Here is a 17953-nt window from a genome sequence, read left to right as displayed (position 1 = left end):
AAATATACTGCTCATGCTGGTGACCAGCTGTTGACAGTTTCATTTGTTCAATTTTATTAGCGTATAGTACGTATGTCACTAAGATGATGAACGTAACATTTACATATGTCAAAGCACATGACAGTGGTATCATCTGAATCACATTACAGCAGATAACACCTCACAGTTATATTTTATTACTAAGTTTTACTACATTCACAATTATTATAATGTCCATATTCTGGGCATTTTGTCACTCATGAACCAAGTATTTAAATTGATGATGCTTTCTGGGGAAGAACTGAGGATATTCTCTAGTAAATTATTTCAGTCCTTTACTCCTCAACTAACTTATGATTATTAATCCTCAGTTTTGTCTCCAGATTTAAATACTTACTTTATAATGATGGTCTTCCCTTTCCCCATATACACATTCTGTGATCAATGTACATCTTAATGCATTCCCGTGTACTTTCAACCACACCAACATAATCCACTGCTGGATATGGGGTTATTTCATACTTCTTCATATTTTATGATCTTCAGCTTCCTGCATCCAAGATTTTCCTGCATCTTTAAGCCGACAATCCATTAGGCTGTCCTTTAGCTCTTACATTATCATGAGGAATTCAATAACAAACATCATTTGGCGATAAATCACTTAAAGCCAGTTGTTGCATTCACATGAGGCAGATGACACAAGAACTCCACATCTCCATTGGCAGTGTAGTGGATATCCTGCACAACTGGTTGGACTACCAGAAGATATATTCTCACCAGGCACTGCACCAACACTCTGACCAGGATACAACCACAGTCACTTAATGCAGTATCAGACAGTGTGTTACATTCCTGTGCTGTATCATCACATGGTACAATATGTAGGTGGCTCATGTGATACCTGAGATGATTGCACCATTGTCATGGAGACACACCTCGACTCCCCACAAAGGAAGTTTGAAACAATGTAAAACAGAAAGAAAATTACAGTCACAATACTGTCATTTACTGTACCATGCCGGAATGGTTGTGGACGGTGCTTCAGAGAAAAGGACCAGGATTTCTCCTGAAAAGTGTCATGTTGTTACAGAACAACATTTAAGAGCATATATCTCAGGTAAAAAATAGAACATTTGAATATAATACTCAATTCCCAGATCATCTGTCAGGAGATTGTCGGGATATGTGAATAGTTACAGAAAACAGGAACTGCTAATATTTGCAGAAATAATACACCGTCAGAATGAAACATAGTTATGCTCTTTCAGTAAATTTATCATGCAAAAAATACCTGATCGTGACTCTTGTGACCAAGTGCCATCAAAGCTGAAACCTAACAGTAATTTTTACTCAAACTAGTTTAGCAGTCCCTGTGAAGATATTCATCTATGGAGTAGAAGGATTTGCCTCCAAAAATTCTTTCCAACTCTGTTTAACTTGTGCTATATCAGATACCAAGTTTTTAGTGGTTGCTGGCAATTTATTGAAAATGGGTGTTTCTGAATATTGGATCCCTTTTTGAACCAAAGTAAGTGATTTTAGGTCTTTATGTAGATTGTTTTTACTCCTAGTGTTGATATTATGTATCCAGTTATTGGTTGGAAATAGAGACATATTATTTGCAACAAATTTCATTAAGCAATAAATAAACTGAGGAGATGCAGTTAGAATACACAATTCCTTGAGCAGGTTTCTACATTATGTTCTTGAATTTACACGACAAAGGAGTCTATTACATGCTTTTGCACTCTAAAATCTTTTGCTCGGTTTGACAAGTTATCCAAGAATATGATGCTTTATGAACAAAAGTAAGCAAAGTATGCAAGTTCTTTTATATTTACATCTCTTACATCTGACATCATCCACATTGCAAATACAGACTTGTTTAGGAACTTTTAGCAATTCTGTGGTAAGTCCTTCCCAATGGAATTTATTATTGAGCTGTACCCAGAAACTTAACACTGTCAACCTCTCCTATATGCAAGTCTCAGTTGTGAATGATTTGGACCAGCATTTCTGATGGGCTTTAATGGATTACCCTCTATATAGCCCAGATATATGAAGCAATTTTCATCTGCCGGTCTATAGTGTCCAACGGGCACAATATTTCGGCGATCATACATGTTGCCATCATCAGGTGAACTGACGGACTGAGCTCCTGTGAACGTGCCGGCACGGAGATCCGTACGCTATGGCTGCTCAGAGGGAACTGGGTTCGGTCGCGGGGGCGGCCGATTTAAATACCCTCCGCCCGCGGCGCGCTCCCTCCGCTGTCCGCGCCCTGCGCCACGGTCGCGCGGTGGAACAGATTGCGACGGCATCTGAGATGACGTCGGTGTGATGGCTCTGTCCGCCGTGGTCGTCACAACTATACGTTTGCTCGATTTACTCTTGATTAACCCAATCGCCGGTTCCCAAGCCTTGCTAAGATTATAACCACAGTCACGGTTTGTGAGGTCGTCATTGGTGCGAATTTCGATAGCCTCTCTAACAACGCTGTCCCATTATCTCGACGTCTGTACCAGAATCCTTGTGCGGTCATACTCCATGGCGTGATTTTCTGACAAACAATGTTCAGCGACCGCCAACTTGCTCGGATACATCAGTCGAGTGTGCCTCTGGTGTTCACGGCATCGATCCTCGACAGTACGCATCGTCTGACCAATATACGACTTGCCACATTGACACGATATCTGGTACATGCCGGCCTTCCTCAAACCGAGGTCATCTTTGGCGCTCCCCACCAGTGCATGAGTTTTATTTGGAGGACAAAACACAGTTCCGACCCGGTGTTTCTTCAGAATGCGGGCCATTTTCCCCGAGAGTGTGCCTGTGTATGGAATAAATGCAGTGCCTACCTCCTCCCTCGTGACTTCATCCATCTCAACAGGTTGTGCTGCAGTGGTTGGGCGGAGAGCACATTGAATCTGCCACTCTGAGTACCCATTTTTTCGAAATACAGTTCTCAGATGTTCCAATTCCTGTTCCACCGTGCGACCGTGGCGCGGGGAGCAGACGGCGGAGGGAGCGCGCCGCGGGCGGAGGGTATTTAAATCAGCCGCTGCTGCGACCAAACCCAGTTCCCTCTGAGCAGCCATAGCGTACGGATCTCCGTGCCGGCACGTTCACAGGAGCTCAGTCCGTCAGTTTACCTGATGATGGCGACATGTATGATCGCCGAAATATTGTGCCCGTTGGACACTATAGACCGGCAGGACACCCGTGGATATTTTGATTATCAAATACGCCGGGAGAAACTCAAGAATCACAATTTTCATCTCTTCAGACTGGTTGGTAGCTACTACAAACCAACATTCAAGAGGCTGTTAGTTAAGCAGCTTCTAGATCTGAACTGTGGTTTCTTTTACGCTGACTTCGAAAGATTTGTTCTACAGTGAAACAAACGCATACGCTTCACTAAAATGCACAGTGGGAGGGTCATCTGACATAAATGCCAGAAAAATACCTACTACACTATTACATTGTTGTTCTCCTTTGAGGAGAAAACATTTTCATAGCTATAGATGACACTAATGATCCTTAGAATGTGTCTAAACTATACTCTATTTTTTTCCCAGAGAAACGCGTCACATTAACATCCTATCATTCAGCAGTCATGAACAATTATGTTTACAAACAAACATAATGTATACTGAAAAGAATAGTTGCTACTCACCATACGGTGGAGATGCTAAGTCGCAGACAGGCACAACAAAATGACTGTCACACAATTAGCTTTTGGCCAACAGTGCCTTTCTCAAAATTAGACAACATACACACACATACACAAATGCAACTCACACACACATGACCACAGTCTGTGGAAGCTGGAGTCAGACTGCCTTTTTGCGACTCAGCATCTCTGCTGTGTAGTGAGTAGCAACTATCCTTCTCATTATATTGTTACAGTCCATCCAGGATTTTCCATTGTTTAAATGTAATGTATCATTGTTTAATATATTGAAATGAAGGAAAATTAAGGTTTAATCAGTGGCGAATTTACATATAGGCCCACTAGGCATGGGCCTAGGGGCAGCACCTTAAGGACGGAAGACATTATGTGCTCTGTACTCATTTTAAACTTTTGCATTTTAAAATAACTGCACTTACAAACAACAAAAATTTTGAATGTTGTTAAACAACTTGCTAGTTTAAATAAGCCTTAAGAATGAAATTCGACAATACAAGCTTGGAAATATACATAGTTTACTTGGTGACTGAATGGAAATTTAACATTGGTTTTCTGTCTGGTATCACCGTCATGATTGTTCAAAATATTTTGAAGTAAGGTGTCAGGACAGCAATCTGCAAAACAATGTTTGAAACATTATTATTCCGAGAATGTTGTTGGCTTCTACTTAACCCTACCACATTTTCCCCGTGAAAATACCAAGACCCATGAAAAGCTGTGATAAACTAATCAGCAGTTTCTTAAATACTGTAACATGTGTGGGCCTCAGTATATACAACCCCACTCTACTTAAATTTCTTGTAGAAATTATGGGGAAGTATCAAGTCAATCATTCATTACTGTAATTAATGTGGAAGCTCTGTAGTCTTCAATATCTGAGCTTTGATTTAATGACACCTGTTTAACAAAACATGTTGATACTGGGTACATTTTACAATTTTAAACACCTGTTTATATGAAAAGAACATAAGCAGAATATCTAATAATGTGTGAAATACACTTCACAACAGTCTAAAAATGTTATTTATTTATTTACTTAGTTATATCTAGAAACAAAGATGATGTAACTTACCAAACGAAAGCACTGGCATGTTGATAGACACACAAACAAACACAAACATACACACAAAATTCAAGCTTTCGCAACCAACGCTTGCTTCATCAGGAAAGAGGGAAGGAGAGGGAAATACAAAAGGATGTGGGTTTTAAGGTAGAGGGTAAGGAGTCATTCCAATTCCGGGAGCGGAAAGACTTACCTTAGGGGGAAAAAAGGACAGGTATACACTCGCACACACACACATAGCCATCCGCACATACACAGACACAAGCAGACGTCTGCTTGTGTCTGTGTACGGACAGGTATACACTTGTACACACACACATATCCATCCGCACATGTTCACTATTAGATTATAAAAGAAATTTGATTTTTCCACACCAGTCTGTGAAATTATGTAATAGCAAATCCAGTTCTGTGTTTGTTCATCTGTATTTAGCTATTTGCTCGTGCACCGAAATCTCTATTTCATTTTCATTTCCTACACTTTCCTATAGATTCACGTGTTAATACCAGATGTGTGTGTGTGTGTGTGTGTGTGAGTGTGTGTGTTTTTTTTTCCTGCTACATATTCAGGTTAATAGATTGTACATATTAATTTCTAATGTATGACATGTTCACTTCAATGTTTAGATCATAATACAACTTCTTTATTTTCATTTTCAACAGTTTTGTGCAAAAGAACATATTAAAGGTGAATGTATAACAAAAATCTGTTGTCTCCTACACACTCTGCTGAATTTTTAGGCCTTAAAGAAAAGTTATTTTCCTTGCATTCATTTCTGTTATCTTTAGACAGAAGAATGTGTTAACACAATGCATTTTTAGGTTTGCTTTATTCACTGCCATACACCAAGTACAGTTCAGAAACCATATTACATTTTGATTGAGTACAACTAGACCACTGACATGTCCTTCAGAACAACGAATAGCAGAGTATGGAAAGAAATCACAGCACTCCCACCCAAAATGGCAGTTGTGAAGTGATCAGGTAATAGTTATTAATTAAAACTTTTTTTTTGTGGGAGCGGGGGGGGGGGGGGGGGGCATATAATGTGCTGGTGTGCCTAGGAGCACAAAATTTTTAAATCTGCCACTGGGTTTAATATCGTGTTGATGATGGGCTCTGTAAGAGATAGTGTAGAAGCTTGGATTGGGAAAGGATGCAGAATGAAAACATGCACCTACATTCCAAAACAGCCTTCCTGGCTTTAGTCTTAAGTGATTTACAGTAAGCAAAGCAAACATAAACCTCACTGGCCAGATGGGGATCGGAACCACGATCCTCCTGAATGTAAGTCCAGTGTTATACCCCCTGTGCCTCTTTGCTCAATTTTGTGAAATATGGGTATATCCAATCATGCAATAAAGATCCTCATTATCTGCCATCACTATCACCTCTTTCTTTTATGGGAAAAATATACCATAGTAATAAAAGTAGTAATGATAGTCACTTCCATTATGTGTTTTCCAGTTCTAAGATTTAACTATCTATAGAGTACAGTGTACATACCTCTGTGTGAGAAATATTTTTTAATTTCAGATTTGAAGATATTACTCAAGACAAGGAAATCCTTAAGCTTTCTAGATATCAGAGGTATAAACTTCCAGAACATGTCAGAAATCTTATTTCCCATATGAGCAAGTAAGTACACCTTGAAGATACACCTTAATTAATATAATATAACAAATATAATACATAATTAATCAAAAGAATATCATGTAGATAGAGACAGAAGTTATAATTATTTAACAAAACCGGTAGCCATATTCACAAATACGAGATTTTGAGTCAGTCACAGTTTGGATTCCACAGAGCACTCCTTACCTCCCACCAACTAAGATTCTTTTGTGGCCTGCCTAAGGCATTCAACTGTGTGAATCACAGTGTTCCTTTATAGAAATGTAAGGTTTATGGCTTTCAGTGTAGTACTGCCAGACACATTTAAAATTAAAAGTGACATACTACCTACCTTTAGGAACTAATAGTTCCTGTATACCCTGCAATGATGTGCACTTCCTTTTTCAACCTTCCACAACTTATCCCCCTCTCTTCCTAGAGAAAGGGATTGTTAGTAACAAAATTTATGTAGTATGTCCCTGACAGAGTATAAATAGTAGTCTTTGCTGGTGAAACAAGCACCATAATCTAGCCCAAAAGAGGGGCAAAAACAGAAGAGACAAGAATGAAATATCAAGAAAAATTATTGATTGGTTCTTGGAAAACAGCCTGTCACCTAACCCAGCTCACTTTTATCTGTGCAAGGTAGTATATATTATCATCAACAACAGTTGAGCCTATGGGAAAGGAAATATCTAAAACAATGTTCAAAATTCCTGTGAGAGCATAACTGCTCTGATAGTGAGATGGATACCACATGTTAAATATCTCCTCAAACACCTGAGGTCCGCAACATTTTTTCTACATGTAACTCTTGTTTAGCAATGAAAGCTTTAGAAAATTGGCTTACTTTGCCTACTTCCATACATGAACATAATATGGAGTAGTTTTCTGCATCATTTCTACACATAGACACTAAACATTCATTGAACAGAGATCTACATATGCCCAGACCTAATACAGGCAACTATTTTTTTAAAAATAATGTACACTGGCAGCAGCCCCTCAATAAATTCACACTCTCCTAAAGATTGTTGTGGAAAGCTGGTCAAAATATGAAAATAATAGTATTTACACATGTTACACTACAAACGAGGCTAAACTCCACTATCCAGAACTCAATCTAACTCTTGCACAAATGTAACCATCAAAATATTGGACCACCTCTTCATGAATCTGGAGCGTTGGCAGTTACTGGGAGTTTTAAAAATAAATTGACATAATTTCTGCTTGACACTCATTGGTGAATATCTGAATAGATAATATTTTTATGTGGTTGGGTTACGTTTCAGTGACTACACACACAATAATAAGTATGTGAGTAAAATGGAAATCACTTCAATCAGAAAACAGTTTAGAATTTCCATACATTGTCCAAATACAATCCATCAAATGTGCATGCCAATCCAAATTCAGTGCTGCCTCAAATATTTGATCATGCCTCCACCTGCAGCTGGGCATGCACCGCTGTGCGCTGTTGTGGACAAGTAGAATCATGATGGTATTGCCAACTGAGGTGGCAGTATAGCATGACTGACAATGTAGGTTTGCCACAATATTTATTAAATTTTATTGTGCATTAAGAATCAAGTAAAACAGTTATAAGTGAACAGCATATTACCATCTCTTGAAGGGGGAAAAGGACACTGGCTAGAACAGTCTGACCACTTACCTAATAGCCTGTATGTCCACCATTGGCACAAACAACAGTAGTTCAGCTACGTTTGCCATCCAGACAATCACCAAACTTTGAGACATCAATGTCTCAAAATCTGCTTACTTTGGCTGCTTCCATTCACTTATGTGTTATGGAATAATCTCCTGCGGCACTTCAAAACTCTTGGAAAAAGTCTTGACAAGTCAGAAAAAGGTCGTCCAAATTTTGTGTAGAGTGCCTCCAAGAACCTCACATCGCAACCTTTTTAAGCAAATAGGACTGCTAACCACTACTTTACAATATCTCTTTTCAATCATGACATTCATGTTTCACAGTCCTTCTCAATATGAAACAAATGGAACATACCATCATCATAACACAAGAAGGAAATGTGACATACACTGTGGCCTGAAAAATTTGAGCCTGGAGCAAAAAGGTGTAAAATACACAAGCACAAAAATCCTTAATGTACCTCCAAGCAGTATCAAATGTCTACAGGGTAATAATATACTATTTAAAAGTATGCTAAAGGAGTTCTTGCTTGAAAAAAAGTTTCTATTCTCTAGAAGTATCCTGTAGCAGAGATAGCTAATATTATTTACTACATATTGTTGTGTGTTCCAGATTCAGTATATCTTGCTGCTGTAATTAGATTAATTGGTGATCTATAAATCAAGGCAATGGCCACTTTTACTCTGTAAAAATTGTTTAGATAAGATATGAAAATAGCACCTTAACCTCTGTGAGTGGAATTAGAACTTACTGATTGCATTACTTTATTATTAGTTTCAATCTGTTTACTTAATCTTTGTTTTTTGTCTTGCTGGAAACAAATGTAATTATGAATTAAATGTTTTGACTCATTCCACATCCATGCATTTCCATGCAAAAATGGTTCTATGGAATACATATTGCAATAAAAATAAAAGTCATGGCATGGAAGCAATGAGGCCTAGGTAGTCACTGGAGGGATATGGCACCACATCTGCACATACAAGTCACCTAATTCCTGTAAATTCCAGGGAGGGGGCAATAAGCTCTGATGCTTCAATAACATCCCATATCTGTTCAGTTGGTTCAGATCTGACAAGTTGGGGCCCAAAACATCAACTGGAACTCACCACTGTATTCCTTGAACTAGTCCCACACACTCTTGGCCTTGTGACAAGGTGAATTATCACATAGAAAAATGCCACTGCCATCAGGAAACATGGTCATCATGAAGGAGTGTACATGGTCTGCAACCAGTGTACAATACTCCTTGGCTGTCATGGTGGCTTGCACAAGCTCCATTGGACCCATGGATACCCATGTGAATGTTCCCCAGAGAGTAATAGAGCCGCCACTATCTTTTTTATGTTCCACAGTACAGGTGTCAAGGAGCTGTTCACCCATGAAGAGGCCAGATTTGCACCCTCCCATTAGCATAATGAAGAATGCATTGGGATTCCCGAGACCATGCAATGCTCTGACACTGCGCGAACATCCAGTGCTGATGGTCATGTGCCGATTTCAGCTGTAGTTGCCAATGTCTTGGTGTTAACATTGGCACATGCATGAGTTGTCAGGTGTTTGGTGCACTGTATGTTCAGACATACTGTACTCTGCCCAGCATTAAAGTCTGTTGTTAGATTCACCACAGTTTGCTGCCTGTCCTGTTTTACCAGTCTGCCCAGCCTAGGATGTCTGACATCTGTAACAAGCAGTGGCCACCCAACCCCACAACGTCTGGATGTAGTTTCACCTTGGTTTTGCCACGCATTGAAGACACTCACCACAGTGCTCCTTGAACACTCAACAATTCATGCAGTGTCCAAAATGTTCATGCTGAGCCTCTGGGCCATCCCAATCTGCACTCAAACTCCTTCCCCATTCTGTGCACCGACAGCATGCTCACTGACACCCCATGCACTGTGTGTGTGTGTGTGTGTGTGTGTGTGTGTGTGTGTGTGTGTGTGTGTGTGTCTAGCAGTCATTCCTCACCAGGTGACACTGCTATCACCTGGATGGGTTTATATCGATAATACACTCCTGGAAATGGAAAAAAGAACACATTGACACCGGTGTGTCAGACCCACCATGCTTGCTCCGGACACTGCAAGAGGGCTGTACAAGCAATGATCACACGCACGGCACAGCGGACACACCAGGAACCGCGGTGTTGGCCGTCGAATGGCGCTAGCTGCGCAGCATTTGTGCACCGCCGCCGTCAGTGTCAGCCAGTTTGCCGTGGCATACGGAGCTCCATCGCAGTCTTTAACACTGGTAGCATGCCGCGACAGCGTGGACGTGAACCGTATGTGCAGTTGACAGACTTTGAGCGAGGGCGTATAGTGGGCATGCGGGAGGCCGGGTGGACGTACCGCCGAATTGCTCAACACGTGGGGCGTGAGGTCTCCACAGTACATCGATGTTGTCGCCAGTGGTCGGCGGAAGGTGCACGTGCCCGTCGACCTGGGACCGGACCGCAGCAACGCACGGATGCACGCCAAGACCGTAGGATCCTACGCAGTGCCGTAGGGGACTGCACCGCCACTTCCCAGCAAATTAGGGACACTGTTGCTCCTGGGGTATCGGCGAGGACCATTCGCAACCGTCTCCATGAAGCTGGGCTACGGTCCCGCACACCGTTAGGCCGTCTTCCGCTCACGCCCCAACATCGTGCAGCCCGCCTCCAGTGGTGTCGCGACAGGCGTGAATGGAGGGACGAATGGAGACGTGTCGTCTTCAGCGATGAGAGTCGCTTCTGCCTTGGTGCCAATGATGGTCGTATGTGTGTTTGGCGCCGTGCAGGTGAGCGCCACAATCGGGACTGCATACGACCGAGGCACACAGGGCCAACACCCGGCATCATGGTGTGGGGAGCGATCTCCTACACTGGCCGTACACCACTGGTGATCGTCGAGGGGACACTGAATAGTGCACGGTACATCCAAACCATCATCGAACCCATCGTTCTACCATTCCTAGACCGGCAAGGGAACTTGCTGTTCCAACAGGCAATGCACGTCCGCATGTATCCCGTGCCACCCAATGTGCTCTAGAAGGTGTAAGTCAACTACCCTGGCCAGCAAGATCTCCGGATCTGTCCCCCATTGAGCATGTTTGGGACTGGATGAAGCGTCGTCTCATGCGGTCTGCACGTCCAGCACGAACGCTGGTCCAACTGAGGCGCCAGGTGGAAATGGCATGACAAGCCATTCCACAGGACTACATCCAGCATCTCTACGATCGTCTCCATGGGAGAATAGCAGCCTGCATTGCTGCGAAAGGTGGATATACACTGTACTAGTGCCGACATTGTGCATGCTCTGTTGCCTGTGTCTATGTGCCTGTGGTTCTGACAGTGTGATCATGTGATGTATCTGACCCCAGGAATGTGTCAATAAAGTTTCCCCTTCCTGGGACAATGAATTCACGGTGTTCTTATTTCAATTTCCAGGAGTGTAGATCAGTGGTCATAATGTCGTGGCTGATTAGTGTATGTTATTTTTATTACCCATATAGAGCAGATTAGATTAGATTAGTAATTGTTCCATAGATGATGAATACGACACTTCGTAATGTTGATAAATAAAAGGTGTCTATACAAGATATTACATAACAAAAAATATTACATGACACTCATTTCTCTCTCTCTCTCTTCTTTTTTTTGGGGGGGAGGGGGGGGGGTTAAATGCTGTATGGCTATCTGTCAGACTTTTGATGCTATTAGGTAAATGACCAAATACTTTTGTGGCATCATAGTTTACCCCCTTCTGATCCAAAGTTAAATTTAACCTCGAGTAGTGAAGATCATCCTTTCTCCTAGTGTTGTAGCCATGTACACTGCTATTACTTTTGAATTCGTTCAGATTGTTAATAACAAATTTCATAAGTGAATATATATATTGTGAGGCTACAGTGAAGATCTCTAGCTCTTTAAATAAGTGTCTGCAGGATGATCTTGGATGAGCTCCAACAATTATTCTGATTACACGCTTTTGTGCAATGAATACTCTTTTACTCAATGATGAGTTATCCCAGAATATGATGCCATACGAAAGCAGAGAATGAAAATAGGCTTGGTAAGCTAATTTACTCAGATGTATATCTCCAAAATTTGCAGTGACCCTAATAGCATAAGTAGCTGAACTCAAACATTTCAGCATATCCTCAGTGTGTTTTTTCCAGTTCAACCAATCATCAATGCATACACCTAGAAATTTTGAATATTCTACCTTAGCTACCGATTTCTGATTGAAGTCTATATTTATTAATGGTGTCATTCCATTTACTGTGTGGAGCTGTATGTACTGTGTTTTGTCGAAGTTTACTGAGAGCCCATTTGCAGAGAACCACTTAACGATTTTCTGAAAAACATCATTTATAATTTCACCAGTTAATTCTTGTCTGTTGGGTGTGATAGCTGTACTTGTATCATCGGCAAAAAGTACCAGCTTTGCATCTTCATGAATATAGAATGGCAAGTCATTAATATATATTAAGAACAGCAGAGGACCCAAGACCGAACCCTGTGGCATCCCATTCTTAATTGTTCCCAAGTTTGAGAAATCACCAGTTTTTTGCTTATTATGTGAACTGTTTATTTCAACTTTCTGCACACTTCCAGTTAGGTATGATTTAAACCATTTGAGCACTGTCCCATTCATACCACAGTACTTGAGCTTATCTAGAAGTATTCCATGATTTACACAATCAAAAGCCTTTGACAGATCACAAAAAATCCTAACGGGTGACTTCCGGTTACTCAGAGCATTTAATATTTCATTAGTGAAAGTATATATAGCATTTTCTGTTGAAAAACCCTTCTGAAAATCAAACTGACATTTTGTTAAAACTTTATTTTTACAAAGGTGTGAAGCTACTCTACAATACATTACTTTTTCAAGAATTTTGGATAAGGCAGTCAGAAGAGAGATTGGGCGGTAGTTGTTGACATCAGACGTATCCCCTTTTTTATGCAGTGGTTTAACAATGACACACTTCAGTCTATCTGAGAAAATACCCTGCTTCAGAGAGCTATTACATATGTGGCTAAGAATTTCTTGGGAACAAGCTTTTATTATCCTGCTGGAAATGCCATCAATTCCATGTGAGCTTTTATTCTTGAGAGAGTTTATTATCTTCCTAATTTCAGAAGGAGAGGTGGGTGGAATTTCAATTGTATCAAATGGTGTGGGTAAGGCCTCTTCCATTAACTGCCTTGCTTCTTCTAATGAACATTTAGATCCTATTTTCTCTACAACATTAAAAAAATGATTATTAAAAATGTTTTCGACTTCCAGCTTGTTGTTTATCAAGTTTCCATTCGCTTTGATGATGATGCTGTCATCCTGTACTCTTGGTTGCCCTGTCCCCCTTGTAATAATGTTCCAAATTGTTTTGATTTTGCTATCAGAGGTATTAATCTCAGACATGATGCACATGCTTCTGGACTTTTTAGTAACCTTTCTTAATGTGGCACAGTAGTTTTTATAATATTTGGCTGTTTCTGGGTCATTACTCTTTCTTGTTGTTAGATACAGTTCCCTTTTGTGGTTACAAGATATTTTTATTCCTTTAGTAAGCCAAGGTTTTTTGCACGGTTTCTTATAATTAGATTTAACTACTTTCTTGGGGAAACAGTTTTCAAATTCTCTTACAAGTGTATCATGAAACAAGTTATATTTTAAATTAGCATTGGGTTCCTTGTACACCTCATCCCAGTCATGCAAATAACTCACTAGAAAAATAACAAAAGGTCCTTTAACTATAATTGAAACAAAAGAAAATGAAATATCAAATATAATAATGCAGTTATTAAGGAACAGGTAAGAGTTTAAAGCAAACAATAAAGACAATGATAGATCATGCTGAATTAATGAAAATTATTCGGATACATCAAATTATTCAGATGTATCAGTAAAATGATGTCAGAAGATACAATGAAAATTTAGTGAGATGAACATCTACATCTATACTCAGTGAACCATTGTGAAGTGTGTGGCAGAGGCCATTTTCCTATTGTACTAATTATTAGTGATTTTTCCCAGTCAACTCACAGACAGAACCTGGGAAGAATGGTCTGTGTGTTCTGTGAGTAATCTAACCTTGTCACCATGACCCCAATGGGGGCAGTATGCAGTTGGTTGTAGTATATCCTTAGAGTCACAATTTAAAGCCAGTTCTTGAGATTAGCAGACTTTCTCAGGATAGTTTCTGTTTTTCTTCATGAGTCTGTTAGTTCAGTTCTTTCATCATATCTATGGCACTCTCCTGCAGGTCAAACAAACCTGTGACCATTTGTGCTGCCCTTCTCTGTATATGTTCAGTATTCCATTTTAGTCCTATTTGATATGGGTCCCCAATTAGCTCTTGGCCAACAAGACCTTTGTCAAAATCAGACAATATACACACATGCATACACTGATGCAAATGCATCTCACAAACACACACAACCACACCACAACCATTGCCAGACTGGCTCCATTTTTTTTCCCACAGGTATGATTAAAGCTGCAAACAAAGTAACACAAAAGAAACTTGCTAAACAATCTGCAGAGGATTAGAATTACACAATACTGAATCTGCTTTAGTTCTGCTTAACAAGAATGGAAGCTGACAACATGCAACTTACCTGCCTCCTTCAGAATTTACTATCTGTTCACCAACTACACACAGAAAACATTGATGTTTAATGAAGGAAAGCAGCCAATTAGCTCTAAATATATCAACATATTGTTTCAGATTTCAAGACAGTTTCTAATTCTGTTTCAACAAAGTCTACACTAAGCCCTTGAGAAGTTCAATATACTTCAAAATGCATACATCAATACTACTACTTCCATCAGGCATAATAAGGATAATGGTACATTCAGAATTGAAAAAGGAGTCACACTAGGTGCAACCCTATAGAAACTTTGCATCACTAAACTTGGAAAAAGAAGAAGGAATGTATTTCAAAGAAAAGTATGTGAACCATCTTCATTTTACTGGTAAGATGGAACTCAATACATTAGGTTTGAAAGCAGGCCTGAAAATCAATTACAATAAGACCAAAATGACATAAATCAATAATTCTTACAGAACAAATTAACAATGAAGTCATAGAATCATTTGATGAATTTTTATATGAAAACAGCAACTGGATGGTCAGTAAAAGAAATAAATTTAAGAGCAACAAAGATAATATAACTTATTAAATATGATATTTTTAAAAATTTTCCAGCATGTCTGAAATCTAAATTTTTCAACATACACAGTTTTATAGTGAATTACCGATTCTGCTTTATAGCAGTAACATGTGGACTTTTAATATGAAAACAATTAAACAACTTGGCACTGCTCAGTAACCAATGAGGAAGTCATCAGTCTTCTGACTGGTTTGGTGTGGCCCACAACAAATTCCTCTCTTATGCCAACCTTTTCATCTCAGAGTAGCAATTATTTGCTGGATGTATTCCAGTTTCTGTATTCTTCGAAAGTTTTTACTATCTACAGCTCTCTTTACTACTATGGAAGCTATTTCCTGATGACTTAACAGATGTCTGTCATCCTGTCCCTTCTTGTTGTCAGTGTTTCCCATATATCCCTCTCCTCACTGATTCTGCACAGAACTTTCTCATTTCTTGCCTTAGCAGTTCACCTAATTTTCAGTATTCATCTGTAGCACTATGTTTCATATTATTTGATTCTCTTCTGTTCCAGTTTTCTCATGTTCCTTGTTTCACTACCATATAATGCTGTGCTCCAAACGTACATTATCAGAAATTCCTCAAACATTTGACACCAGTAGACTTCTCTTGGCCAGGAATGTCCTTTTTGCCAGTGCTGTTCTGCTTTTATACTTCATGATCCCCAATTCTGATGTTAAGTTTATTGCTGTTCTTGTTTCTGCTACTTCTTATTTTTTGATTTACTCTCAATCCATATTCTGTACTCATTAGACTGTTCATTCCATTGAACAGATCCTGTAATTCATCTTCACTTTCACTGAGGATAGCAATGTCATCAGTGAATCTTATCATTAATATTCATTCACCTTGAATTTTAATCCTACTTCTAAACCTTTCTTTTATTTCCATCATTGCTTCTTTGATGTGTAGATTGAACAGTAGGGGCAAAAGACTACATCACTGACTTACACCCATTTTAATCCAAGCACTTTGTTCCTGGTCTTCTGCTCCTCTGTTCCCTCTTGGGTCTTGTACATATCATATATTACCCACCTATCCCTATAGCTTAGCCCTATTTTATTAAGAATTGTGAACATCTTGCACCATTTTACATTGTTGAACATTTTCGATAGATTGAAGAATCCTATGAATGCATCTTGATTCTTCTTCAGTCTTGCTTCCATTACCAACCAAAGTCAGAATTATCTCACTGTTCCCTTTACCATTCCTAAAATCAAACTGAACATCTTCTAAAAGCTCCTCAATTTTCTTTTCCATTCTTCTGTATATCATTCTTATCAGAAACATGGATGCATAAGCTGTTAAACTGATTGTGCGATAACTCCACATTTGTCAGTTCTTGCTATTTTTGGGAGTGTGTGGAGAATGCATTTCCAAAAGTCTTACAGTATATCACCAGTCTCATACATCCTACACACCATTGTGAATAGTTTTTTTTTCCAGTTCCCCAGTGATTTTAGAAATTCTGATGGAATGCTAACCACACCTTCTGCCTTATTTGATCTCACATCATCCAAAGCTCTTTTAAATTATGATTATCATATTCAATCCCCTATCTCTTCCCTGTCAGCTCCTGTTTTCTCTTCTATCGCATCATCATACAAGCCTTCAGTGTGCTCTTTCCAACTATCTGCTCCTCCTCCGCATTTAAGAGTCGAAGTCCCATTTTATGCTTAATGTTACCATCCTTGCTTTTAATTTCACTGAATATTGCTTTGACTTTTCTGTACGTTGAGTCAGTCTTTTGAATAAAAGTTTCTTTTTTAATTTCTTCATATTTTTCATGCAGTCATTTCACTTTAGCATTCCTGCACTTCCTGTTTATTTCATTCCTAAGTTAGTTGTACTTTGTATTCCTGAATTTCCCTGAGCATCTTTGTACTTCCTTCTTTCATTGATCACCTGAAGTATATCTTCTGTCATCTATGTTTTTCTCACAGTTACTTTCCTTGTACCTATGTTTCTTTTTTCAACTTCTGTGATTGCCATATTTAGAGGTGTCCACTCCTATTCAACTGAACTTCCTACTGAGGTATTCATTATCGCAGTAGCTGTAGCCTCTGAGGACTTCAAGCATACTTCTCCATTCAGTAGTACTACTGTATCCCACTTCTTTGTGCAGTGATTCTTCATGAATAGACTTCTAAACTCCAGGATATTCTTCATCATTGCTAAATTGTGACCTGAGTCTGTATCTGCTCCTGGGTATGCCTTACAGTCAGTGGCGGATACGGAAAAACCTCAAGGAGAGGGCACTAAAGATATCATCATGGTTGACAGTTGTGCTAATTACACAGAATGCCAGTCTTGCAGGTGCATTAGTGCAGTATTCCAGGCGCATATGTAGTAAAAAGGATCCATTAATATTGAGTTTTGATGAGTGAGTTTGTGAGTCTCAAAATATGTTACATAAGTGGCCGTATCACTTGATTGCATTGAATTAGAAGCTTCAATCTTATACCCTGCCAAGGGTCCATTGGCCTTAGTAAGTGACATAAATTTCAATATCATACCTTTACCCGTTCCTGAAAAGAAGGGTTTTTAACAGTCGGGCAGACAGGCAGAAAAGCAGATGGACCACTAAGTGATTCTATAATGGTTCCATTTTTACTATTCAGCAAATAGTCCATATTTATAATGCTACATATCAAAGGTTCTCTGCACATGAAAACAGTAGAATATTCATGACTTTTCTTGTACAAATGTCAGACAGAATAACATATCGAGATCACTAGAATGGCCACGACTTTTCTCGTAGGTATGTGTTAGC

This window comes from Schistocerca nitens, chromosome 7 (assembly GCF_023898315.1).
Source record: "Schistocerca nitens isolate TAMUIC-IGC-003100 chromosome 7, iqSchNite1.1, whole genome shotgun sequence".
Lineage (NCBI taxonomy): Eukaryota > Metazoa > Arthropoda > Insecta > Orthoptera > Acrididae > Schistocerca > Schistocerca nitens.
This window is presented reverse-complemented; position numbering follows the sequence as displayed.